The 27,333-nt window shown below is 41.8% G+C and overlaps 1 long non-coding RNA gene across 1 annotated transcript in view; it reads right to left on the bottom strand.

Moving 5' to 3' along the window:
* The window catches only part of LOC144340345 (uncharacterized), a 50,484-nt gene extending 24,267 nt beyond the window's left edge, over nt 1-26,217 (bottom strand). The window contains exons 1-2 of the long non-coding RNA XR_013416362.1: nt 26,084-26,217; nt 4,356-4,514 (exon numbers count right to left, since the gene is read on the bottom strand). This is a non-coding gene — a long non-coding RNA (uncharacterized LOC144340345). The remainder of the gene's footprint in view (nt 1-4,355; nt 4,515-26,083) is intronic.
* Between the last annotated feature and the right edge of the window lie 1,116 nt (nt 26,218-27,333).

The raw sequence follows: 27,333 nt of genomic DNA on the forward strand, positions 1-27,333 counted from the left end.
GGGGCAGGTCCTTCCTGTGCTGTTCTCGTGATAGTGAATGGGTCTCAAGAGATCTGATGGTTTTTAAAATGGGAGTTTCTAAAATCTGCGGTTCTCTTTGCCTGCTGCCATCCATGTAAGATGTGACTTGCTCCTCCTTGCCTTCCACCACGATTGTGAGGCCTCCCCAGCCATGTGAAACTGTAAGTCCAATTAAACCTCTTTCTTTTGTAAATTGCCTAGTCTCAGGTATGTCTTTATCAGCAGTGTGAAAACAGACTAATAACATGAACCATGGTCTTGGGTTCAAGATCTGGCTCCAACACTACCTGTCTTATGAGTCTTTCCACTATATTGTGGCAGGTAGAAAGACAGTAGGTAAGATGGAAGGGCAACAAGCAAAAGGGAGTTTATGGTGGGACTGCTGTTAGACTTTCTGGCCAATATGTGAAGGAGGCTTCTGCCAAACAGAAATGACCACAGACAGCAATTATTGGTGGAAAGGAAGCTTTAATAAAATTGATGAAGATTGTATATCCCCAAAACAAGCAATAGAACACTCAGTAGTGATTTTAACTTAGAGTCCCTTCCTTTGAGCCCTAAAAATACACATGACAATTAAGAATACATAGATCAAATAATAATCATGACTGGCATTCGCTAAGGCTCTTATGCTAGCTGGGCACCCTGCTGTCAATATCCTGTTCAATACTTCCACAACCGTGTGAGGTAGGTTTTCTGTTACTATTCCCACTTTATAGGAGAGAAAACTGAATATTACACTAAAGCTCACACAGGTAGAAAGCTGAGATTTGAACCCAGGTGTGTCTCCTCCTTGGGGCTATAAAATTTCCTGTAAAAAAAGACGTCTTGGGCAAGATCGGATTGGGTTCTAACTCAGGAAGTTAAGCAAAGTTAAGCAAAGTTCATTATTTTGGGAGAAGTCCTCTTAGAGGAGCTGAAAATCATGTTCAGTCTTAGTGTATGTGTTGGAATAGGAAAGACAATCAATCAAGAGAAGAGGACATGGAGCAGATATGCCTGTACTGAGTGCACAGCCTATGGACATGAATAGTAGGGGACACATTTGGAAAGAGTGGGAGGCTGCAGTGACCACAACACAGTGTGCATATCCTGCCTTCCCTCCTTCCTTCATCCAATCATTCATTCCACAGATGTTCATACAATACCTCCTGTGTAGCATAGTCCTGGAAGCTTGGGGAATATGAGGGACAACCAAGGAGACATAGTCCCTGCCCACACATGGCTAGAGCCAAGTGGAAGAAACAGATATTAACAAATAAGCACAGATAAATGCCTTGTTTCTTTGATTTAAGACATTATCAATTGTAAGAAACACGACTTCATCACAGGCACACATAGTTTGTAAGATGCAGCCCAGGTTGGAAGCTTTAAACTATTGGGAAAGAGATGTAGATATAGCATATAATTGCATAATTGTGAGAAGTGCTATGAAGAAAAAATACAAAGCACTATAGGAGACGCTAATGGGGTGTGGGAAGGATTAATTTAGGCTGCAGGAATCATAGAACCCCTCTTGAAGGGAGTGAGGGATACTGGAAGAGTAAGGCGGTTGAAGAAAGGGGCTATCATATGTGCAGTCCCTCAGGTAGGACTCATACTAGAGATGCAAGGATGTGAAGGGCCAGTGTGGCTCCAGGAGGGCCAGTGTGTGTGTGTGTGAGTGCGGGCAGTGCCAACAGAGTGTAGCCGTGGCCAACAGCTTCAACATGCGGGCTCTTGCAGGTTACATTAAAGACTCTGGGTTTTATTCTAAGTCCATGGAGAACCATCAGGGGTTTTAAAGCAGTAGAGTAACATGGTCCAATTCTTATTTTTAAAGGTCGCTCTGGCTACAATATGAAGAGCAGATTGTGGGAGCAATAGCAAAGAGATTAGTTAAGAGACACTAGCAGTAGTCCAGGAAGAAAGGATGGACTCTTCTTTAGGGTGTGGAGAGAAGCTGATGGATTTGAGACACATTTTGGAGGTATAATTGAGAATACTTGGTGATATTTATATACAGAAGAGGGTGTAAGAATTAAGGATAAACTGTCCAGTTTCTGACATGAGAACTTGAGTGAATGGGGATAACCTTTCCTGAGATGAAAAAGAACAAACTTTGGAGGTGAAGCCTACAACTTCTTTTTTGGACATAAGTTTGGAATGTTTAAGACAGTCCTAAATAAAGAGTCATTTCGGCACTTAGACGTGAGTGTGGAGTTCAGAAGAGAGGTCTGGGTATCTCCATGTCTGCAGTTGGTGTCTTTAGATTGGGAGTTTTCAGCATAAATGATATTTAAACTAAGAGGTTGTCTAAGGAAAGAACATATTGTGAGAAAAAGACCAGAGTGAAAGCCTAAGGTGCCCCAGCATTTAGAGGTGGTGTGAAAGATGTAAGTCCAACAAAAGGGATGAGCAGAAATGGCCAGAGAGAGCAGGGGAACCAGGCACCCGAGGTGAAGGCCAAGAGAAGAGAGTTTTAAGAAGCAGGGAGTGATCAATTATGTCAAACACTGCAGAGATGGTCAGGAAAGATGTACTCTTTGGATTTTGCACTGAAGAGACCATGCATCACTTTAGCAATAGCAGGTTTTGGCTTCCGGTGAGGAGAATACAGACTGAGATGGGCTAATGAGGAAGCGGAGGCAGACTGTGTAGGCAGTGCTTTCAGGAAGCTTGGCTAATGACGGTATATGGGAGAGGGTGGAAACTAGTGAGGGTGATGAGGTCAAGGGAGGATTTAGTTTGCTTTTGTTTGGAGAGCCATTTACCCAAGTGGAAAGCTAACACAATGATCCACACAAGAATGGTGGGCTGAAGATACAGGAAACAAATGACAACATTAGAAGGGTAACATTCCTGAGCCCCTAGGGAATGTTGCATCTAGAGCACAATGCAAGCCATATATGTAATTTTAAATATCTTGGTAAATATGTTAGCAAAAGTAAAAACAAAGGAGTGAAATTAATTTCAGTAACATATTATGCTCCACACAAAATATTGAAAATATTACCCTTTCAGCATGTAATCAACATAATAAATTATGAATGAGACATTTTGCATTCATCTTTATCCTATTTTACACTTACAGCATATTTCCACTCAGATTGGATACATTTCAAGTGCTCAATAGTCACACGTAGCCGCTGGCTACCATACTGGACAGCCCAAGTCTAGAGCACAGGTACAGGCATTGACCTCTGATGAAGTAAACAACATTTTCTCCCTTGAAAGATAGAAAGGAACAGCTGCAGGAAGGTTTGAAGATTTGGTGGTAGGTGAATAAAGGATATTGGGAGGAATGTTCAAGACCATTTAGTACAACTGCCAGGACATTACTTAATCTTTCCATCAATATACTTCTGCTCCCTTGAAATTCCCTTTTACTTCCATACTACTTTGAGAAGTCACTGGGCTTCTTGAGTGATACAAGGTAGGCATATTTTATGTTGGAAAGTCTCCCATAATATCTTTTAAAAATCCCCTTTTAAGCACCATAAGGGATATTTTTGTACATCATCTTCTCATAGCCTTGGAGAGACAAAGAATTTTTCAGTGGCAAAGGAAGTGTGAGTTCTCGATCCTAAGCCCAGTCTTGCCATTAACACTTCACTGTGCTGGGCAGTTCCCTTCATAGGGACTGATGGTCTGAGCAACAAGCATAAGAAAGATAAAGAGACCCTGCTAGGTATCTAAACGGCCACATGCATCATCAATAATGATAAGAACAACAATGACAATGATACTCACAGGCCCGGCCACATCCTCTTGGTGCTGGCAGTTGATGCCCCCTCAAATCTATGTTTCACTCATCTAAGGATCAGCAAAACCCCAAGTGTGAGTCTGCCTAGGCCTTTTCCTCCTCTCCCTTCAAACCCACATGTATCTTGAGGTAAATCTAATCCACATGTTTCTGATTCATTTACACTTAACTCATCAAAATGTTGTTTTCTAACAGCTATTTGATGGCCAAAAACTCTTTCTTAAAGCTCCTTTCTTACAAATAGGATGTTGTGGTTTGCCAAGAGAAAAAAAATAAAGCTGGGCCCCAAAAGGTTTGAATCTGACTCAAAACTAAGAAATCTTGAAGTTTGGACCAAATTGGGCCAGAAGCTTTCTCATTATTCCTCATAACCTTTCTCCCCCAGGTGATTTTTCAACTCTCAGTTCAGTGACAGACAGAGTAACAATGCTTAGGCCAGGCAGGGTGCTGGTCCAGGATTGCATTTGACACTGGTCGCATTCGCAAGGGACATTTTTCAGTCAATTCACTTTTCCTCCCTTGAAATTCCCTTTACCTCCGTGGTTTACAGTGGGCCTCTTGTCCACTAAATGGCAGCTCCTTTACTCACCCCAGGGCGCTTTCTGCATACACAAACTGCTCCCCTCGGGTGGGGCTATTCATGGTACTTGGAACCATGCTTCTTTCTTCATTTCCTCTTCTCAATGAAAGCTCTGTGTCAAAGGTTTCAGGAAAACAAAAATCCCAGAGCATGAAGAATTTCATGGCCCTGCAAAGAAACAGAAAATACATTAGGTCAGATGTTAGGCTGATAAACTCACCAACTCCCTTTAACTTAAGACTTTAATTAAAATGACCCTTGTAAGGGGGATTAAAAAATAAACACTAATTTATGGTTTCTCTCTGGAATCCTGTAAAATCTACATGAAAACACTACTTCTGGTTTATTGTAGCTTCCTAAGACACCCTGTCCAGATGGATTTTATTCCTGCCATTTGGAATTAAGACAAATCTTCAGCAGCCCTCACAGGCATAGATACTCTGATCTTCCTCCATGTTTGTTTCTCTTTGGGCAGCTTCCAGACATGGGCCACTGGACGCATGTTACACTAGCAAGATGAGTTTATGAGGTCTCTCTGCTGTAGGAGCAAACTGTGTAGTCTGGCAGTAGTAACTAAGACACAATAAACGTCCAAAAATTATGTGTTGAATTAATCTGTATCAAAAAAGCTCAGTGGGTCTATGGATCTAGCAGAATAGAGAAGAACCATATTCATAGTTTGCAAAGCAAGGGAAGAAATGAAAAATGTGGTGGAATAAGTAGAAACGCAGAGAGAAGGTACCTAGTAAAGTCATTCTGTAAACAACTCCAACCATTGCCTCTCTTCCCAGCGAGCAATGAATGACAATTTCTAGAAAGTTTTACCAAGGTGACAACGGGTAAGACAAGATAAGCCGGACTTTGTGATGTATATCAATCTAGAGCTATTTTGTTATACCTTCCTGGAGCAATGGCAGAAGCCCACACTTTGGTGCATAGAAATGGAGTTTTCCCCACTAGGAAGAAAATAGGATAATGGAAGAAATAAGGCACAATCTTTGGACTGGGAAGGAGGATTTTCCTGTTTCTCTCAGGCCAGTAGTTCACTGGGCTCAGACGCTAAGACATGGATATCCTGGATTGATTCCAGTAGTGAGGATGAGTTGTCCCTGGGAAAGTGGCAGGAGCCAGCAGCAACAGCAATGTAGAGAGGTGGCCAGTTTCTGGGCAGCCAGGATGTAGGACAGCAGCTGTGATGCCCTATAACTCAAGCAGTGAGGCCCAGTACCAGTACCAATCATCTGGTGTCCCAGTGCCAGTAGGAAGGTCAAGAGCAATCAGCCCTGCCTGTGCACTTGAGGTGAGCAGTGCCTCACTCTGAGGCTGGAGTCAAGTCATCACCAGTCAACACCCCCATGAGACAGCGGAGAGGCAATATCAGATTATTCCACACTCAGCCAGAAGCAAGATCAGAAGATGGAACCTGAGGGTTTGTTCCAATCATAGCCTTCCACAAAACTCTCAGAGCATCTGAGTGGCATTTTGGAGATGGTTCTGTCCAGAAAGTCTGCAGGCATGAACTCATGTTCTCACAATCTTGGACTTTATGAAAGTAGAACTTGGTTCCCTAGAAAGCCTTGGAACATATATAGGTGACATGAATAATGCCATCCTTAGGAGCCCCAGCCAACGATTTAGTTCCCTTATCTAAGACTGGCACCTTAGGATTCCCCCACATTTGACACCACCTGTCATCTTCTGCTATCACATAGAATCTTTTCCTGATGTAAAAGGATCAGAAATGAAGGTTAATTTGTATTTTTTTTAATGTAAAGAAGAAGGCAAAGCTTGTGTACCCTGAGTTATACTCCTTGATATCCACAGAATTTCCAACCTGGTGAGGTATCAACCCTTCCTTGAATTAACTCCTATTCCATGTTCAAGAGGATTACAACTATAGCACTTGGGGTCTCCCTTTGGGATGCTCCTCTCATGTATCTGGTAGACCCCTGGCCCCCTATTTTCTGTCCGCTCTTCATGAAGAGTGGTTGAGCTCCCCAACCTCTTCCTGTACTCTTTGGGATAGGGAATCTTCCCACATCCCACTCAATAACATGTTAAAAATGTCGCTTGCTGCTCACCAACTAATGGATATGACAGAAAATATATATATATCATTTGTCATTTCTGCCCCTACCATGTGTCCTGAAAGGAGTGAATTCTGGAAACTAGAAGATCTTTTTAATAAGCTGAGCTCCACATTATGGTTCTCAAAATAATGGGCTTGCACATGTTGATGGCAATGTGATGAAAGACGTTTTCCAAATGCCTTTCACCAGGACTCACAATATGAAATACATTTTGCACTATAGTCCCCCACCAACACACACTATTTTAATCTCATTTTTAAAAACTTATTTCATTTTTTAGAAATGGCAGTGTCACCCACTAAATTGATTTCACAACTCACTATTGGTTTATGATCCAGTTTGGAAAATATGGAAGTAGATTTGGGCAGGGGTCTGTGTGGGTGGGTGTGTGCATGTGTGTGTTTGTGTGTCTGTGTATGAGATTGTGTGTGTGTGTGTGTGTGAAAGAGAGAGAGAGAGAGAGAGAGAGAGATGGGAGAAAGAGACACAGAAGCGGGTAGGGAAGGGTCAGGAGAAAGGAAGGAAAGGTCTATAGCCTACGGGTAACTTTGGAGTAGATGGTACATGTTTTTAATGAGACTTTTATTAGTCTCCCCCTCTTGATTTCCAGTAAAAACCTACATTCCTCAGTGATGCTCAAAGGAATGGATTAGCCTGGGGGACAAGCTGTATAACAAAGAGCTATGCCTGATTCAAAGTTGGCAGGGAATGAAACCAGAGGCCGCCCAGGAGAGCAGAAGTGTGTGGACTGTGTATGTTAAATGGTCAACTATCCACATTTCACAGAATTCCATGCAATGGGAAGTCAGCAGAATTTAGAGAATGGCAGGTGAGTGTTATGGAAAGAGGGGAGGCTGGGAAACCAGGAGGACTGGATCTTAATCTAGGGTGGCCTCTAAGAAGTCACTTTGCCATGTGGGCCTCATCATCACCCAGAAAAATGGAAGAATTCTAAGATTTGTAAGATCCTGTCTGCCTCTTTCAATGATTCCTACATTGTGTTCTTTATCCTTAAAAGCACACTTTGGCAGCACAAACATCTTATCCTTTAGTTATTTACAGTCACTGAGATCTCCTTCTTATAGACCAAATAAAGTGTCATTGTTTATCTCCTTTGAATTTTATACCAAGTTAAGGCTCAGTCTTTGGGACATCTGCTCTGACACTTCCATACATGATATGCTTGTCCCTTTGCCACAGATACGCATACTCACGTACATGCATGTGAACACACAAACACAGACTGTGAATGTACTGGGTATTTGGCTGGGGGAACTGTGGGTGCACTGGTCATCTAGTTGTGAAGACTGTGGATGAACTGGTCATCTAGTAGGGGAGACTGTGGATGTACTGGTGATCTGGTTGGGGGCACTGTGGATGCACTGGTCATCTAGTAGGGGAGACTGTGGATGCACTGGTCATCTGGTTGGGGGCACTGTGGATGCACTGGTAGTATGGTTGGGGAGACTGTGGATGCACTGGTCATATGGTTGAGGGAGCTGTTCAGGGCCTGGTCATCTGGTTGGGGGACTGTGGATGCACTGGTCATCTGATTGGGGAACTATGGATGCACTGGTCATCTGGATAGGGAGACTGTGGATGAACCGGTCATCTGGCTGGGGAGACTATGGATACACTGGTCACCTGGTTGGGGAACTGTGAATGCACTGGTCATCTGATTGGGAAACTGTGAATGCACTGGTCATCTGGTTGAGGGGAGTGTGGATGCACTGGTCATCTGGTTGGGGAACTGTGGATGCACTGGTCATCTGGTTGGGGAACTGTGGATGCACTGGTCGTCTGGTTGAGGGGAGTGTGGATGCACTGGTCGTCTGGTTGAGGGGAGTGTGGATTCACTGGTCATCTGGTTGGGGGACTGTGGATGCACTGGTCATCTGGCTTGTGGTACTGTGGCTTCACTGGTCATCTGGCTGGGGGACTGTGGATGTACTGATCATCTGGTTTGTGGTACTGTGGATTCACTGGTCACCGGGCTGGGGGACTGTGGATGCACTGGTCATCTGGTTTGTGGTACTGTGGATTCACTGATCATCTGGTTGGGGGACTGTGGATGCACTGGTCATCTGGTTCGTGGTACTGTGGATTCACTCGTCATCTGGTTGGGGAGACTGTGAATGCACCGGTCATTTGGTTGAGGGCACTGTGGATGCACCGGTCATTTGGTTGAGGGGACTGTGGATGCACTGGTCATCTGGTTTGTCCCTCCATATCCCTCTCCACCTGATCTCTGCCCTGAGGCTGATACGAGTGTATACCCCACCAGTAGTCTCCTGGGTCTCCTGCTGCCCACTGGGTTAGTGGAGAGCCCTGATGGGGTTCGGAGAAAACGAGGATGAATTCTGGGTATTTTTCTAGCTACTTATTCTAGGCATCCTGGAAATTTATTCTCCCACTTCCCTCCCTGTGAGGCTGCCCTGAGCTGCTATGTCCATCACTCTTCTTCTCAGAACTCTCTTCCTTCTGGTTCTGGCAATGTCTTCTCTTTGCCCCTCCCTCCCTCTCAGCCTGGCAGTGGAAATGACTCTGCTGCTTCCAGCCCTTGTTCCTGCCACCTCCCTTGTGGTTCCTCTGGATGCTCCCTGCATTTGTATAACAAATAAGCTCTTACAGAATTTGGACAATTCTAATTGCAGGGCACCATCTGTCCCTGTTGACACCTTATACAGTGTAAGAGTTATAAAAGATCTCTACACTTCATCCTTGGAAGCTGGTGACAAAAAGAAGTTAATGAGATTTTAGTTGCTTTAGAAGCCAGTAGTTACAAATTTTTAAAAATACATGTTTTATGAGAGATAAAATTTTCTGTTTTTAGTAATATTAATAAATATGGATTAGGAAAATTAAATAAAGATAAAATTGATGATAAAGGTATTAGAGAAAATGTCAGTTCTTGAAATGGTACAAAAGCTTGAATTATAAATTGATCAATAAACTCACGAATTTGATAAATGACCCTTATGGTCATATAAGTCACATAATCAGGGCACTATGTTGAGCCTCTTCTCTGTTAAAAAATATACAGTGTATATATTATATATACATACATATATTACATATGTGCATACATAAAAGCCCACCCACAATGAGGAAATATAGTGATTTATGCTATATATCTGTTTACATGATATATCATTTTATTTGGCTAACAGTATTAAAGAAACAACAAGTATTGAACATTTCATTGATTACAGGCATATGTAATTTAAATCACATATTGGAATAGTGATGATTCCATAGTTTATTTCTCAAAAGTTGCGTGACTATCTTGAATATCTCAGGGGAAAAAAGTATCTTAAGTTAAGTTCATAAAAAAAATACAGAAAACTGAATACTGAATGTGCAGTCAGATTATGAAAAGCATATGGCCAGGGCCCTCTGTTCACCTCTTCATTTCTTAAAAGAATTGTTCACAGCACTTAGCTCAGAGTTGTGCACCTAATAGATAACTGAAGTATGGACCTGACTGTTGATCAAGTTACACTAAGCCAAGTTAAGACCTTACTATAATTCTTTCATGTCCACACACACACACACACACACACACACACACACACACACACACATCTGCAGTCAGATTAATGCTTCATTTATCTGACATTATTTTTGTACATTTCCCAAGTAAATAAAGCTCATCCATTTAAAGTTACATTTCCTTAATTGGGATCACAAAACTTTCTAAAAGAAAATACACACTACTCTACCTTCTTAAACAGAAAATTCTCAACATGGTGTAGACTGTAAACAGTGACTCATGATGGTTCCAATTATGAGCATCACTCATTTTACTGGGCCCTCACATTCTGTTGAGAATCTTTTAGAGATCGTCAGGCTATTTATTATTTTTAAGCTGCTTTCTAAGCAGCGGAGGCAGTGAGGCCTCTCCCCTTCCTAACAGCACCTTACATCTGCTGACAACTTTTGTCCCCAGAAAAAGCCTGACATTTGGTCTCTGAAGAAAATATGTTTTCTGCCTGGGAAGGATCCAGGTATAGGATTGAGTCTGAGTATTGAAACAAATCTTTTGGTAACAGTAGCCATCACCCTGATTAGATTCTTAGGGAACCAAAAAGGCAGCTCCACCTAGGAGTAAAATATGGGCAATACTCCCAGACTCTAGCCCTCCTTATTTTGTCCCTCTAGGGTTCTCCTGGCTGCTCCATGCCCTTGCACCCTATAGAGAGCCCCATGCCCTGCCTACTTAATCAGAGCACACAGTCTGCTCCCCTATTTATGGGAGAGGTTTGTTGGGTGAACAGCCTTGTTGTACAAAAAGCAAAGGAACCTTAGGACCAAAGATCATCTCATGTTGAAGAAAAGCTGATTCCGTAAAAGGATTGGATGAATAAAGACATCAGTTGTAATTCAGAGAACAGAAATGGCATTTTTTAAAAGTATAATTAGTATCCACAGAGAGTTTTAAGAAGATAATGCATTCAGAAACCTAGAACAGGCTAACTACAAAAAAAGAGAAGCATTCAAAGAACAAGAAAGAATACTTGGAAACTTTAAAAGTAACAATTTTCAAAATAAAACAGCCATATCAACAATAAAACAAAAGTGCCTAAAGATGAGGGTGGTGGTCTGTAATCTACAACGAAGCAAACCACTCATAATGTAGAGCAATAAGACAATGAAATGGAAACTGGGATAGGAAAGTTAGGAGACAAAGAGGAGAAATCTACCAGATCCAGTATATGTTCAATAAAAGTTTTAGAAGGAGGGAACAGAGACAAGGGAGGGGAGAAAACAATCAAAGAAAGGAGGAATAAACTTTCCCTAGGTTGAGGAGCAGTAAGAATCTACAGATTGGAAGGGGTTCGTAAGATCTCAACAAAATGCCGGAAAAGATTCCACCCTGGGGATAGGAAACTTTACAGTATTTTAAAAAATAAAAAGAAAACTTTAAAGGTTTCTAAGAGAAAAAGTCTTTATAAGGGAACTTGAATCAGACTAACATCAGACTACTTGTTGCTGACAGTAGATGCTACTTGTTGCTAACAGTAGATGCTAGAAGTCAGTTAAGTAATGCAAATATACACATTTGGAGAGAAGCAAGGGACCCAGAAAATGCACCTGTGTATCATGCAAGGAAGCTGGAGGAAGACACTGCTAGCTATTTGCCCAATATAACTATTACCTTCTTTTCCTAACAGAACCCCAGTTTCTTGGGGCAGGGCGGTGGGTAACCAATGTATCCAGCTAGAATTATTTACATCACCAGACTCTCTTGAAGCTAAGAGTGGCCACATAATCCAGTTGTGGCCAGTAAGTGTAAGCAGAAGTTGAGCTTGAATTGAAACTTTCTGGATGCCTTTTTCAAAAAATCAAACTTACTATCCTGACTGTTTCATGCCTTTGCCCTTTTCCCACCTCTGTTTTAGAACGTGGACTTGATGTCTAGAGGCGCACACTATCTTGTGAGTAAAAAGACTGAAGCCTACATTGTAAGGAAGCTAATAGAAAAGGATGGAGAGAGCCTGCATCCCTGATGAAAAGCAAAAATCATGAAAGTATTAAAAGACTGTAATCCCAGCACTTTGGGAGGCCGAGGCTGGAAGATCATGAGGTCACGAGGTCGAGACCATCCTGGCTAACACGGTGAAACCCTGTCTCTACTAAAAATACAAATTAGCCGGGCGTGGTGGGGGGCACCTGCAGTCCCAGCTACTCGGGAGGCTGAGGCAGGAGAATGGCGTGAATCCTGGAGGCGGAGCTTGCGGTGAGACAAGATCTTGCCACTGCACTCCAGCCTGGGGAACAGAGCGAGATTCCTTCTTAAAAAAAACAAAAACAAAAGAAAAAGTATTAAAAGAAAGGTGGGGAGATTTTACAAATAACTTTAGAGGAAAAAAAGACTGTTATGACACAAAATTCAGAAGCCATAAAAAGATTTAAGGAAAATTTTAAATTTCTGTATCAGAGAAAATAACCCCACAAAAAGTCAAACAATTACTGATGAAATGGAAATAACATAATTGTAACTTATATCATAAAAAGCTAATTTCCTCAATGTATAGTGAGATCCCTAAAAATTGCTACAGAAAAAAATTTTAAAAAGACTGAATTAGAAAAATAGGCTCAGTGGCTCACGCTTGTAATCCCAGCACTCACTTGAGCCCAGGAGTTTGAAACCAGCCTAGATAACACAGTGACACCCTGTCTCTACCAAAAAAAAAAAAAAAAAATAGCAAAAGATAGAACATAAGAATCTTTCTTTGCCTAGCCCTAGATCCTGAAGATTTGCTTCTGTGTTTTATAAAAGTTTTATAATTTTATGTCTTATTTAAGGCCAGTAGCCATTTTGAGTTAGTTTTTGTGTGAGATATGAGATTTAGATCAAGGTTCTTTTTTATGGGTGGGGGGGGGTTATGGGTGCCCAATTGCTCAAGCACTATTTATTGAAAAGGCTAGCCTTCCTCCCGGAAATTGCTTCTGCACTTTCATCAAAAATCTGTCAGGCATATTTGTTTGAGTCTATTTATGGGTTCTCTTATTATGTTCTGCTGATGTATGTGTTTATCATGCCATCAATACCACACAGTCTGGATTACTGTAACTATAATATAAATCTTTAAATCAGGTAGATTGATTCTTCACCACTTATTCTTTTTTATTTTTTTAAGACAGAGTCTCGCTCTGTTGCCCAGGCTGGAGTGCAGTGGCACAATCTTGGCTCACTTCAACCTCCGCCTCCAGGGTTCAAATGATTCTCCTGCCTCAGCCTCCCAAGTAGTTAAGATTACCGGCACCTGCCACCATGCCCAGCTAATTTTAAATATTTTTAGTAGAGATGGGGTTTCACTATATGTTGGCCAGCTGATCTCAAACTTCTGACCTCATGATCCGCCTGCCTCAGCCTCCCAAAGTGCGGGGATTACAGGCATGACCACCGTACCTGGCCCTTCACCACTTATTCTCATTTTTCAAAATTGTTTTAGTATTCTAGAGGGGTTTTTTTTTGGCTTTTCATATATATTTTAGAATAATTTTGCTTATATTTACAATGACTATCTTGCTGGGATGTGGTAAGGGATTGAGCTAAACCTGTATATCAATTTGGGGAGAACTGACATCTTTACTCTGTGTTTCTACAATTCATAAACACAGTATGTTTCTCCATTCATTTAGATTGTCTTTAATTTCTTTCATTACCATTTTACACTTTTCAACATACAAGTCTTGAACATGTTTTGTTAGGTTTCCATTTAAGTATTTTATCTAGTTTGAGCACTTATAAATAGTATTGTATTTTGCTGTCCATGTGCTGTTTGCTAGTATATAGAAATACAACTGATTTTTACATGCTTATCTTACATTTTGTAATCTTGCTGAAATCATTTATTAGTTCTAGGAGTTTTGCTTATAGATTCTTTAGGATTTTCTATGTAAACAATCATATCATCTACAAATAGGAACAGTTTATTACTTCTTTTCTAATCTACAAGCCCTTAATTTTGTTTTTCTGCCTTATCCTTCAGCATCATATTGAATAAGAGAAGTAAGAGTTGGCATCCTCGCCTGTTTCCAATTGTAGGAGGAAAGTATTCAATCTACCACCTTTAAGTGTAATGGCAGAGGTGGGTTTTTGCAGATCATCTTTATTAAGTTAGGAAAGTTGCCTTTATCCCTATTTTTCTAAGAGTTTTTCATGAATGGGTGCTGAATTATGTCAAATGCTTTTTCTGGATAATTGATATGATCCTATGACATTTTTTTTTCCTTTAGCCTGTTTATATAATGGATTACACTGATTAATTTTCAAATATTGAAACAGTCTTGCATCCCTAGAAGATACAAAAACCAAGGATTATTCATGTAAACTGGTTGTGGTATCTTTGCACAATCCTTTCTCCAACCTCACCACAGTTCCTCATCTGCTGGAGAGGTTACCAACGCTGGCTGTGGTGGACACTAATTCAGGCAAGGACCGCCAGGCCATGGAGCTGGCATGTGTCATGTGGCAGCCAGTGTTCCAAGCAAGGAAGTGCCACGGATGCATCAGGCCCAGGGGAGAAGTAAGATGTGCCCTCCATGCCAAGCTTGCTACCTGCAGTGCCCAGTGAGGCACCAGCCTTCAGCTGGCCAACAATTCCTACTAGAGAACAATGTGGCTGGTTAATTCTAGCTATGCCTATAACCATGCAAAGTGGGAAGGAAGAATGTATCCAGCTATTATTGGAATGTAGTATTCATGCATGGAAACTCTCATGTTGGCTTACTTTGCCTTGCTACACTCTGAGAATTCATTCTGCATTTCTATTTGTGTGGAATACATTCTCTTCAACAAATCCCAGACTTTGCCACATTTATCCAGTGCTAAGTCATAAAAATACCCCTAGACCTTGAATATTGCTAACAGGTTAGGATAATGTGTCTGTGGGAGATGAAACTTGGAAGCAGTTCCTTCTAGCCCAAATTCTATATAACACTTAAGCAGCCTGGAAAAAGCAGGTAATATCTAGTGTGTGAAAGATCCTTCTCTGAATCTAGGACCTCTAAAGAAGCCAGAAAACAGAGGCAAATCTCCATTCAGAAGCAGAGGCCATCTGTAAATCTAATTCTCCCACATTAGTCATCAATAAAGGAATTTATACATGTCTAAGAAAGTGGAAAAACATTGTTCAGCATTTTAAACTGAAAAGGCTCCATTTTCTATGTTTTTCCCCTAATTAGTGTTTCTTAAACTGTTTTCATTATGTCTTACTCTAAGTAGCCTTTTTAGACATGTATTTCTTAATTGTCTCCTTGTCTTCTCCAAGAAATTTGAGTTCATAGATATACTGTATATATTGTTGGGTAAAGTTGAGCTTTGAAGAGCCACAAACCAGTGGCTAATATCTAATTCCCTCTCCAGTCAATCTTAGCCCCTTAGGAGCAATATTGCCCCTGTTGAGAATGCATGTCCTAAACGAATGAGTGCCAAATTCTTCACTAGAGCAGAAGAAAGGAATAGTCTAAAATCACCTCTAAGTTTGCACCCATATCCTGTCCTCAGAATTACAATGACAAGAATTCTCCTTTATCTGAGTGCAGCTATTAGTGTGCATTAGTCCAGACTCAAGTAAAAAGGGATTTATTTCTATTAAAGAAATGTCAGGAAAGTTGGTGTCAGGAAGCCTTAAAAGGCCTGGCAAGTCATCATCAGGCAGCTACCTTCCCATCTTCAGTCTCTTCTGGGAACATGAGTTGCCTTCTAAGTATGCTCCAGGTGAAGGCTCTCACCTGTTCCTGCCCAGGGCTGTGCACCTCCTGCACAGGTACAAATGCCTAAGTATCTCGATCACACAATCTTCCAATGTTCTTTTGCTGTTAGACAAGAGTTATATGGAGCCATTTGTTGCAATATTTGATGGCTGGACTCCGATGCCATAGTTAAGTGGACCAGCTTAATTTAAGACATTGTAAAAATCTTGGAATTATATTTTGGGCTCCGAGTCTAACAGACTTATGGTACCTGAGCCATGACATAGGTATTGGGGGTGGCAACTGTTATATATTAAAGTTGTGCATCTGATTTTACTCACATTAGCAGCTTCCTTGACACATTTCCACTGGAAGTGGGGAGCAGTCACCATGGTGTCAGGTGGCAGAGAAACTGAAGCTTTGTGGTGGCAGCTCAGTGTGCTGGGAAATAGGATTTTCAGGAAAGACAATTGCTGAATTTGAGGAAGCTGCTAACATTCTCTCCACAAACTGATTTTATGAGGAATCTTGATTCATTAGACAATAAACATAAAACAGGTTCTTTTATCAAGTGTTACCAACTAGGCTCTGTCGAACTATCCTTTTCCCCTGGTGGGGGCACTCTTAGCAACACCCAAGAGGACAGCATGCCTTTCCTGTCTCATTTCAGTTCTCTAAGAGTCAGTGCTGTCAATATTAAATCTCCAATTCCATATTCAACGGGTAGTGCTTCTCTTTCCACCTTCTCAGCCTCAGGGAAGACTATGCATGGAGCTTTACTGGATTGGCCAGGGGTGGACAGTGAGACACAGTCTCTCTCACATGCTTCCTTCCTCCTGTTGTCTCCTCTTGTGTTGGAATGGAGACCAGAGGAAGAGAAGGTGTGTATCTAGTACGTGAATGTCACAGTGAGTTTTCAGACATCACCTTGGTTAGTAGTAACTGCTGACTTGGTTCATTATCTATGAACTCAACCTGGTCAAGTGGTAGCTCCAACAGCCATGCTGACAAAAAAACTCTTCTAAGCATAGGTGGTCTCCTGGAGACTAGGCCACATCTTTCACTTGTCCTCCAGCCAGTGGGTTCATCCACTTGCTCTGATGCCCCGAACTCCTTTGGTCTCTGGCAAGACTATTGAACCAAGTCCTAATTTCCGTTCCTAACCCCAAATCTGGGGCGCATGACGTGTACAGGATCTGTTTTCCGTTCTCTCAGGAACCAGGAACCTTAGAGGGACAGTCTTTGTTGCTGCCTGGTAGCATACCATGCCATCTCTTTCTGCTGCTCTGGTAGCCCAGGTATGGGTTCTCAAGCCTGGTGACTGGATGCCACCAACAGGAAATAAAAAGCACAACTCCTTCTGCAGTTGGATTTACTTTCAAGAGTCTGCATAAAAATGCATGAGTGGTGTTCCACCCTTTGACTTCAAAGAGAGCAGAAGCCCCCTGGGAAGGGGAAGGGAGAATGGTGTAGGGGCCACATAACACTCCCTTATATAGGCAGCTTTATTCTACTCCTAGCTGCCCTTTGATAGCTATGGGAAGAAGGGATGGGGAATAATAGAAGCCATGCTTCTCAGCAGACCAGTGGTGATGTCTGACTCATTAATGACAAGAAAACAGGACCTCCTTCTCCCTGTTGTCTCCCTTCCAAAGCCTTTGACTCCTTTACCCCCGTAATGATGACTTGCAAATATGCCTTTAGGTTGTTGTCGTAACAGATCTGGCCACCGCTCCACCTGACCTCAACTCCATTGTTCAAATCCATTTGGCTTGACCTTGGTGAGTCAGTCCAAATTTTCAAGAGAGGGACTCCTATTAGCTCTGCTTTGGACAGAGGTTCATGAGGGATTCAACCCGATGTGGACACAAAAGCAGATCACCAGGGAAGAACATGTCTTCCTAAGTCTATTTATTCATCAAAGCTTATGGCTAGGGTGACTGTATCATAATATCAATGAAACTTAGGCATTTTAGAGAGTGAAAGGGACACTCTTCCCCAAGGCCAACAGGCATAAGCTAGGACTTTCCTGAATAAACCAGGATGGATGTATGCCCTACACACAGGAACTTCCAAATAAGGAAGAGTAGCTAGACAAGTACACCAGGTACATTGGTGCCACAGTAAAACACATTCAACCAGCAGCAGAGGGTGAGACCATTGTTTTGTTATCATTACTATGTTGTAAATGGGTTTATATTTGATGATTTTCTATAAAAATATGATTCATATAGGTAGAGAAATAGAAAAGATATATAAAGATTAAAAGAATCATCGCCTCCCCATCTCTCTTCCCATTTTAAAACTATACGTTTTATTTCTTTAAATTGTCATACTGTAGTACAATATGTAAATACATATTGTATCTTATTGTTGAGCCTTGTACTTATGCGTGTTCAAGTTGCTTTATCCTTTTTCTTTATAGACTATATTATTTTAATTACAATATTGGCTGAGTTATGGTGATTTCTCTGGAAGAAAATCCACACCCCCACCTTGTTCTGTGGGAGAAGCTCTAATGCCAGGCATTTCCCCTCTCAGGGTGGCAGCTACCTGAATCTCAGACATAAAGCCTCACAGTATTTAACTTGGCTTACAAGAGTCTCCTTGCAAACTCAAACTTAATGAGGACAGGAAAATTATTACAGAGGTGTTCTTGATGGCGTTCAGAGTAAGGGCACATCTGCCATTGGTCAGTGACAACAGGGCACACCCCTCTATGTGTCTCTGCCAACCTCAGGCTCCCGGAATTTCCCTGAGGTCTTATTGGTCAAAAACCCAATAAACAGTCCAGGTTGTTTATTGGAGAGGGGCTCTGCCTCTCACCCACCATTCACCATTGCCCTGGGTGGCCTGGCCACCCTTGCTTTCAGGTTGGGAAAATGGCAAATTCAGGTTTATGCGATGCACTAAGCTGTCACCTGTAAAAAAAACAGAGAGAGAGAGAGAGAAAGCCTCAAGAAATCAGTTCATCTGGGCATGGAAAGATGAATGCATTTAGATTACAAGGAACATAAATGGGTTATAGGTTTTGTTTTGTTTTTAAGATTTCAGAATGTTTTCATGATGGTTTAAGCCCATACAAATACGATTTTTTAGACCACAGGTTGGCAAAGTATGACCTGTGGACCACATCTGGCCAGCCGCCTGTTTTTGTAAATAAAGATTTATTGGAACACAGCCACACTCGCTTGTGTACATACTGTCTATAGCTGCTTTTGTGCCACAAGGCAGAGTTGAGTAGTTGCAACAGAGACCATATGTGGTCCACAAAGCCTAAAATATCTGCCATCCGGCCTTTTACAGAAAAATTTGCCAACTCCCGTTTTAGACCAACATTGGCACAATCTCATTTTCCTCACTAATTTAATAGGAGGAAGTTTATATATTAATGGAAAAATAGAACACATGGCCCTTCCTCAAAATGTACCCTCTCTCACATCTTATAAAACATGTCACTGCTTTTCTATACAAGAAGCATTTTTTAGAGTAGTGGTGAAAAACAGAGAGTTTGAGTCCTGACTCCATGCTCTCCAGCTGTGTGACTTTGGGCCAGTCCTTCAATCTCTCGTGCCTCAGTTTTTCTCGTCTGTGTACGGGGATTGTGATCATACCTAATTCACCAGGTTGTAACGAAGATTAAATGAATCGATACACATAGAGTCGAGAACAGTCCATTCCCATAGTGTGGCCTCAGTGAGCACTGGCTTCTAATTGTTTGCTTTGTGTGGAGTAGCCATTCCTCTACACTTGACGTTCAGTGAAGCACACATGTATCAGAAAAGGGGCAAGAAGGAGAACACGGAAAAAGAGAATAGAAATCCATTTTGCAATTTAGCAAGATCTAAGATCTACCCAGCCCAGTCAGCCTTTGCTTCCTTCTCGGAGCTGTTTCCCAGCTTGCTACACTGATTTTTATTTATTTTTCCTAAAAACCATAAAATTTCTGAACTGGATGCATTAGAACATGGCCTGCGGAATGCCTCCTGGAACATCTGAACTAACAGCTGGAGAGAATGACAATTCTTAGTTGCGCTGGAATCTGTTGAATTCACGATTCCCCCAGATCCAGTTATTTTACTTCACTCTCAGGCTTCAGTGGGCTCATTGTTCCTTGGATCAATGAATCACCAGCTTGGGCTCAGCACCCAGCCCTTTTCAAAGTGCTTAATAAATTAATGGCTGTCCACATGTACTTATCCATGTGCTGAGAAGTCAGACACACAAGGTTGAAAAAAAAGGCTGATCTGGGTTTGAAAACAGGAAGGCTAATCAGGCCTTTGCTCAAAGCAGGTCAGAATAATTTGCCCCAAGCACCCAGCACTGCGTTGTCCTTTGACAGGGCTGCTGAATCAATTAGCCTAATTAAATGAGGTGGAAAATTACTCCAGTAAATAAGTTGCCATGAAAGGTAAGTCTTAATTTGGCCTAAGGGAAAGCAAACAGCTCTCCCGTGTCTTGCCAAAGTCTATGAATGGGGAATAATTGGCAATTTATGTGTATGTGTTCTTAAGGCCGTGGGACAAATATGTTTTTGTTGACGAGCAGCTGAAGCTTTCCCTGGTATAAAGACAGGGTTTCTAATTAAGGGATAGTATAATTGTGTGTGTTGGCAGAAATGTCACATATGTACCGTGGCTGCAAACATCAGGGCCTGCGACCCAGCCCATCACAGGGGGTTCAGAACAAGATGGACCTCTGGGGCAGCACCTCACATCAGGTCAGTCATCGCTTCCTCCTCGGAGATGTTTCCCCAACTCGCTACACTGATGAGGACTCCATCACAAGCCACTGGGAAAGACAGGCTATGAAGTTTGAACATGTATGAAAAGGTACCTTCATCTCATAGAATCCACCGCAGGCCTTAAGAATGATGTTGGAGAAGTCTACGTTTTTTAGTGTAGGAAGGTGATTGAAATTACGTGACATGAAAAAATACATATATAATGGTCTATGTCAGCATGGAGAGTGGAAAGTACGCATCTCCCTCTTCTGCAACCCAGGATCCAACCTCTGGGGCCAGCCTGCCCCAGCTCCATCCTGCAGGGCGAAATGTGAGATCCTTCATTACTGAGGCTCTAGGTTCCTGGGATATCTCAGCAAGGTGCATCTCCCAACACAGCAAAGTTCCCTCCCTGTCATGTTGACTGCCTCAAGCAGGGTAACTTTGATAAGTTTTCACACACACACACGCACACACACACACACAAAGTCTGCTTTGTATGTATTCCTCAGAAATCTCTTTCTCAAAAGGGATGCAGGCTCAAAAGAAAGTAGGCTGTGGGGAGAAAGAAAATCCCTGCCATTCTGGGTAACTAAAAAATTAAATTATTAAAACAATCACAGCATGTGAACTTCTCCCAAAACCCTATTCCAAGCTTCTCAGTCAGACCTAGAGCAGGATTGTTCAGAGCCCAAGGGGCAGTGCAGACAAGCAAGGCCAACGTGGTGTTCTCAGCCAATTTGGCTTCCTCGGGGTTTTCCTGGCCCCTCCTGTACAGTGCAGCCCTTAAGCCCCTACTGTTTGCTCACTTGTCTATGAGCCCAGCTCAGTTCCATGCAGGGCTTCTGGAATCCTGGCCTGTGTCTTGTACTCTCCTTTGATCTAGCTGGGGAAGTGAATGATTCGTTAACGACCTAGCATGGGACAGAATCCAGAGATCCAAAAGATCCTTGAGAAGAGTGTCCTTGAGGTGATGGGGGGAGGCTCAAGAAGAACCATCTTTTAATTGACTGAGGACCATGGTCGTGTGCCCTGAGGTACCAGAAAAATTAGTGCCAGCCCCTCTGTATCATGACAGGGCTCTGTGTTTGAGATGGCAAGTTTACGAGGTAGCATAGCATGGGGTTAAGAGTAAGAGTGTCTTTCACTCGCTCTTTTACTACCCAGAGCAAGGAGGGAGGATAGGGGAAAGAAGGAGGAAGGAATCAGGCAAGGAGTGCTAATAGTAATCCCATCATCACCGTGTGCTGTGCTCTTCACAAACAGTATCTCATTTAAACCTCCTCCAAACCTATGGGCTTTATCATTCAAAACATGGCATTTTAAAATATGCCCTCTTGATTAAATAAAGCTCAGAAGTCATATAATTAAACGTTCCATTTGATCTGTAGCCCTCAGCCCATCCCTGAACTTCACCTCACCTCTGACCTTTCCACCCCATCTGGAGCTTTATTCCATCTCAAACCCTCTCCATCCCTAATATGAGGCTCAGGAATGGGGTAGGAGTCAGGAATGTGTTAAGGTGTCTTCCTCAGAAGTTATTAGGGAATATTTTAGAGCTGATATTTTTAAAATTGATTTTAATTTTAATTTTATTTATTTATTATTTTATTTATTTAATAAATTTTATTTATCTATTAGATCTCCTTAAAAACAAAAGTAATCAATGAATCTTATAACCAATTAAATAATCAAATGATAAATGAAGAGTAAGTTAATAATTCCTCTCAAAAATTCTGCTTCATGTGATAATTAATGCTAATAGCCCAGTTATTCCTTCTTGCTCTTTCAAATATATATAAGCATCATAGATATAAATCTACATATTAAAGCTGACATTTTAATGGTTTTCTTTGAGTATCATAAAAATTTACTGTGAATGCCAAAAATCTCTACCAAAATGCCAAGTCAAATTGTCACATTACCACTATTTTCCCCATTTTAAAGATGAAGGAACTGAGCTCAGAGAAATTAAATTACTGGGTCACATTCACCCAACTAGAACCATGCTGGCTGGCTGGCTTATGTGCCTGTCTTTCTACCACACAGCACTGCCTCACATTTCATACAGGACTTGGGGTTGAGCTGCACAGCCTAGAAGTCATTTCCTTACTCATCTTCCTACACCACTCTCAGGCCAGGGCTTGATCTTTGAGTGTCCAGGATCATGAATCTGCCTGGACCAGTTCCTTCATACCTCATGCCTTAATTTTCCTGTTAATATCCCAGGAGCTTACTGTGTGGGATTGGTCTGAAGAATAGATGGAAAAAAATAGTTCTTGTTAAACAAAAATATGAAGTCAGAACAAATGCTTCAAGAAAAAGCTTTCTTTTCTGACAGGTGCCATTTTTCTTAAACCCACATAGATTTAAAATGGGCCAGATGTTGCATTTTTCAGCATTACACAAGGATCAGGTAAATGGATCCATGGGACCAGTTCCTACTCTCCGTTTCCTTTTAAGGTACATTTAAGTACATTAATTAATATGTACATTATGTATTAATTAAGTACATTAAATAATATGGGCACGGTCAGTTGTTTAGGGAAAGAGACAAGCTCTTGAGTTTGAGGTAATGAGAAGATCCATTGAGAAGAGTCCTGGAGAAGGGCCTGCACTGGACTTTGAAGGTACCCTCAGGCTGCACAATCTTCTCTGGGACTTGTGAGATTCTGAGATTCCTGCCAAAGGTCTGTTTTTTTTTCCATTACTCTTTATTGATGAGGTTTTCATTTGAAACCCGGATGCACAAACCAAGAGTTCCTTCTGTCTAAACTCAAGAGGAGAGTCACATGAGCCAGAGTTGACTCTCTGCGTTCAACTTTTTAGAAATGGTAGGGCAGGGAAGTGGCAAGGATTTTGTTTTAGTCTGTTAAGGAACAACAAGCTTCCAAGGTTGCATTTGAGGAACACACAAGAGGCTGAAAAGAACCAGTAGGCAGCTCCTTGTCCTAGCCCTGAGGTTACTCATGGATCAAATGATTCTAGTGTGTTCTCTGCCCCCTTCAAGTCCAACAAGCATTGACTGTCCCTTATTTCTTAACATCTGTTAAGATTTTTTTTCAATTTGAAACACATACCTTAATTTGAAAACAAATGAATTTTCTTAGAAGAAATAATACTTGCCACCTATTAAAGAGGCTTATTGCATTCCACGCTGAAACAAGTTGCAGGAACCAGGGGTTTAGATGGAGATGGGTAGAAATGAGCTGGCTGACGTCCCCTCTCTGGACTTAGCATTTCCAGATCCACTGTGACCTGATTGTGACATAGCCCTGTGGGCCTTGGCCACTTTGGACCCAGACACACATCTGCCAAGGTGAAGTAACAAACGCTTATCCAGTCTGGTGGTCAGCAGGACAGAGACAGGCATCCAAAAAAATTATTTTTGGCTGGGTATGGTGCCTCACACATGTAATCCCAGCACTTTGGGAGGCCCAGGCAGGTGGATCACTTGAACTCAGGGGTTAGACACCAGCCTGGGCAATATAATGAAACCCCGTCTCTACAAGAATGAGCTGGGTATAGTGGCCTGTGCCTGTAGGTCCCAGCTACTCAGGAAATTGAGGTGAGAAGACTCTCTTGAGCCCAGGAGGTCGAGGCTGCAGTGAGCCATGATTGCACCACTGCTCTCCAGCCTGGCCCACATGATGAGACCCGGTCTCAAAAACAAAGAAACAATTTTTAAGCCAGAAACCTACCCCATTCTTAAGTAAAGACAACAAGGACTCAATAACCCTATCTACACCTTCACCATACAGCAGAGTACATTGAGCCCCTCCAAAATTGTGACACCCAAAAGGGATACAACCTGCGCAGCAGCCCCTCCACAAGGCTGAGGGGGCTGTCCTCCTCTCATTCCAGGAACCCAAAGCAGGCCCCAAGAAATGAGGGCTTTTTCAAAATAGCATCCTGGGGTCCCTTTTCACCTCTGTATCTCTGCAAAATCTACAAGGCTCTGTGGAGTTGGGTTGGAGCCAAGATAGGATTAACTGGAATTGTAGAAGTTTTCAGAATAAGCAGTTTCCTACTATTAGCAACTTCGCGCCCACAGCTAAGGCTCAACCCCCCTTCCCCTTTCTTAGCCAAAAAAGATATATATAATAATTCTGCTTTGTGAGATAAAGTGTACGTGGGGGTGTGTGTGTGTGTGTGTCTGTAGGCATGCATGTGCACAGTGGTCCATGTGAGTGCACACACACCTACACACAAGCACTGCACAGCCATATCCCTACCTTCACCACACTGCAGAGATGGACATGTTCCACTCCCCAGATACATATATATACACACACACACACATATATATACACACACACATATATATACACACACACATATATATACACACACACATATATATAGTAGATATTTATATATATATAGACAGTAGATGCTTATATAAGTGTTTTCAGTACATGTGTGTTTGTGTATGTGTAAACACAGATATTTATCCCTTCTCTTTTTCCTCATTCTCCTCCAAAGTCTTCATCAAATCTAAAAACTGTTCTTGTCCATTTCTACCCAATCCAGACTTTCTGTTATGTCTGCTTCAAGTGTCACAAAACAGAGGTTAAATTCTGAGCCTCAGTGATTACATCTAGAGCCACTGTTTGGTGCTTTCCTTGCTAGCCTTTACCTGTCTGGGATATCGCCTACCAGTAGTCTCCAGAAACATGCCATCAGCCGGGAGGCATGGCCCTGCATCTCAAGTGTTTTTTCTGGGTTATGCTATAAATTTTGGCTGAGATATCAACACATGTCAACATGTTACTTTCAGTGACATGTTTGTCTTTTCTCTGTTAGCTTTGGTTCAGGGCTGTAAATCCATTTGGGGAAGCAAAGTGTCCAAGCCTAAGCAAAAGTCATCTAATACGCTTCATGGATTGTGGGATTTCTCTATGCCTGACCCCTCCTTCCGTCACTCCCCTCTCTCCTTATTTTCCTTAGAAATCCAAGTGAAAAGGATATTCAATTGGATATCCTTTAGTGATTCAAGTGATCAAAGTGAATTCAACTGGCAAGGCATAAATGAACACAAACCAGTGAGCTCCCAGTGACCTCTGTCCTTGGTTGGATCTTGATGAGATCCCTCCCTGGTACCCACATTTGCTGCCTCTAGGGAACTGTAGCCAAATCTCCTTTTTTTCCATCTGAGCTCTGAATTTTTTTTTTGTCTTTTCATTGACAACAGTAGTCTGCGTCCAGATTTTAACCCCACTTTGTCTACTCTCTTCTTTCCTTTTACATTATTCAAAATAGCTTTGATCTCCTTGAAATAGGGCTCTGGTCTACCTGAAACATTCCTTCCAGGCGTTCTGAGAGCTCCAAAGACTCTCCTCTTGCCCCAGGGGGGCTGCTTCTCCAATCTCTTCCTTTTGTCCTTGACAGAGCGAGTTCCCTTGGCTGTGCTTTCATTAACTATAATGGAGAAGGAGGCGCCACAAGCAACTCAGCTCAAAGCTGTGGCTTATGAAAAGTGATCTAAAAGGTGTGCTATACATTCCTCAGGCCGGCTGAAGGTGGCTAGCAGAAAGTCGGTTTATAGGGAACAAAAGAAACACTACTTTACTGCCTCTTTATATAAAAAAAAAAAAGGTTCTCAGGTTTTGAACAAATAATATTAATGTACAGCTTGAACACACATCTTAACCATCAATCTTAAATCTAAATCAGTTTTGGCTGTTCCAAAAACCCATTTGCAAAGGATGAAGACTTACCACGATTAGGGTATCCTAAAGAATTAGTCATGGACTCTGAAGAAATCAATTGCAGGAGACAGCTTACGGCTGTAAAAAGAGCAGTAAGTCAGGAGTCAGGCAACCAGGATGCTAAGCCCAGAGCTGTGAGCATGTTATTTAATTACTTTAGGTTTCAGTTTCCTCATCTGCAAAAGGAGAGGGGTGAACTTAAACCTCTAAATTTCCATGGGTTTCAAAAATGTTTTGAACAAGTAAACAATATTAAAATAAGCTAATATTCTCCCAAGGCAACTACTTTGCAGGAAAAGTATATATTTATTTGGATACACAAGTTGTAGTGTTTGTTTTTAAAAATTTTTTTTCATTGCTTTATAGTCATACCTCATATATTCCAGCTTCTGTTAGAAGTCTTTTATGACTCTGTCATTCATAAATTTGTCCAAACTCCTTTTTAATCCATTTACATTTCCTGTCTGTACAGCCTCTCAGGGTAATGAGTTCCATAACTTTATTACGTGCTAGGAGAAGTATTATTTCCTTATTTTCCCTAAACTTACCTCAAGCTTCCAAACTGCCTGCTTGCCTTGTATTTCAGAATTTGATGAACAAGTTCACCCATAGTCTTTGCTTTATAAAATGAGATTAAAATCATTTTAGGCTGCTACAAAAAGCAGCGGCCCACCCCACACCTTCCCCTAATTATTATAGTTACTTATACAATAAATGTGGGTATTGATGGCATAAGGAAGTCCTGGCTCCAAATGACTGAGAGTCAGGAGAGCCTGGAGACCTAAAGTATAGTTTTAGAGTCAGACGGGCCGAGGCTCAGATTCCAACTCTGCTGCTCGCTGGGCAGTCTCTCTGAGCCTCATTTCCCCATCCGAAAAATGGGAAACAGTATCCACCTCAGACCTTGTTGTAAGAGTTAACTAATACAATTTTTGTAATGTGACTAACACAGTGCTAGGTCCATTGTAAATATCTCCCCGGATCGAGTGAGTTTTTGTGATCATTAATGAATGTCAGGACACTAGGTAACCCTCTAGGTTCTAGAATCATTGCTCATATTGTGAACAGGGCCCAAACAACTGGTTGACAAAGAACAATCTCAGCTTCCATGCAGGAGATGATAGAAAAGCAGGGTTGGAGAGTGAAGTTTTGGACAATAGAAAGTAAGCAGAGTTTAGGAAGAGATCTTTGGCAGCAGATCCACAGAAAACCTACTCTCAGCTTGAACTAAAGTGGCACCAGACATGGACAATAAATAT

Source organism: Macaca mulatta, chromosome 4 (assembly GCF_049350105.2).
Source record: "Macaca mulatta isolate MMU2019108-1 chromosome 4, T2T-MMU8v2.0, whole genome shotgun sequence".
Taxonomy (NCBI): domain Eukaryota; kingdom Metazoa; phylum Chordata; class Mammalia; order Primates; family Cercopithecidae; genus Macaca; species Macaca mulatta.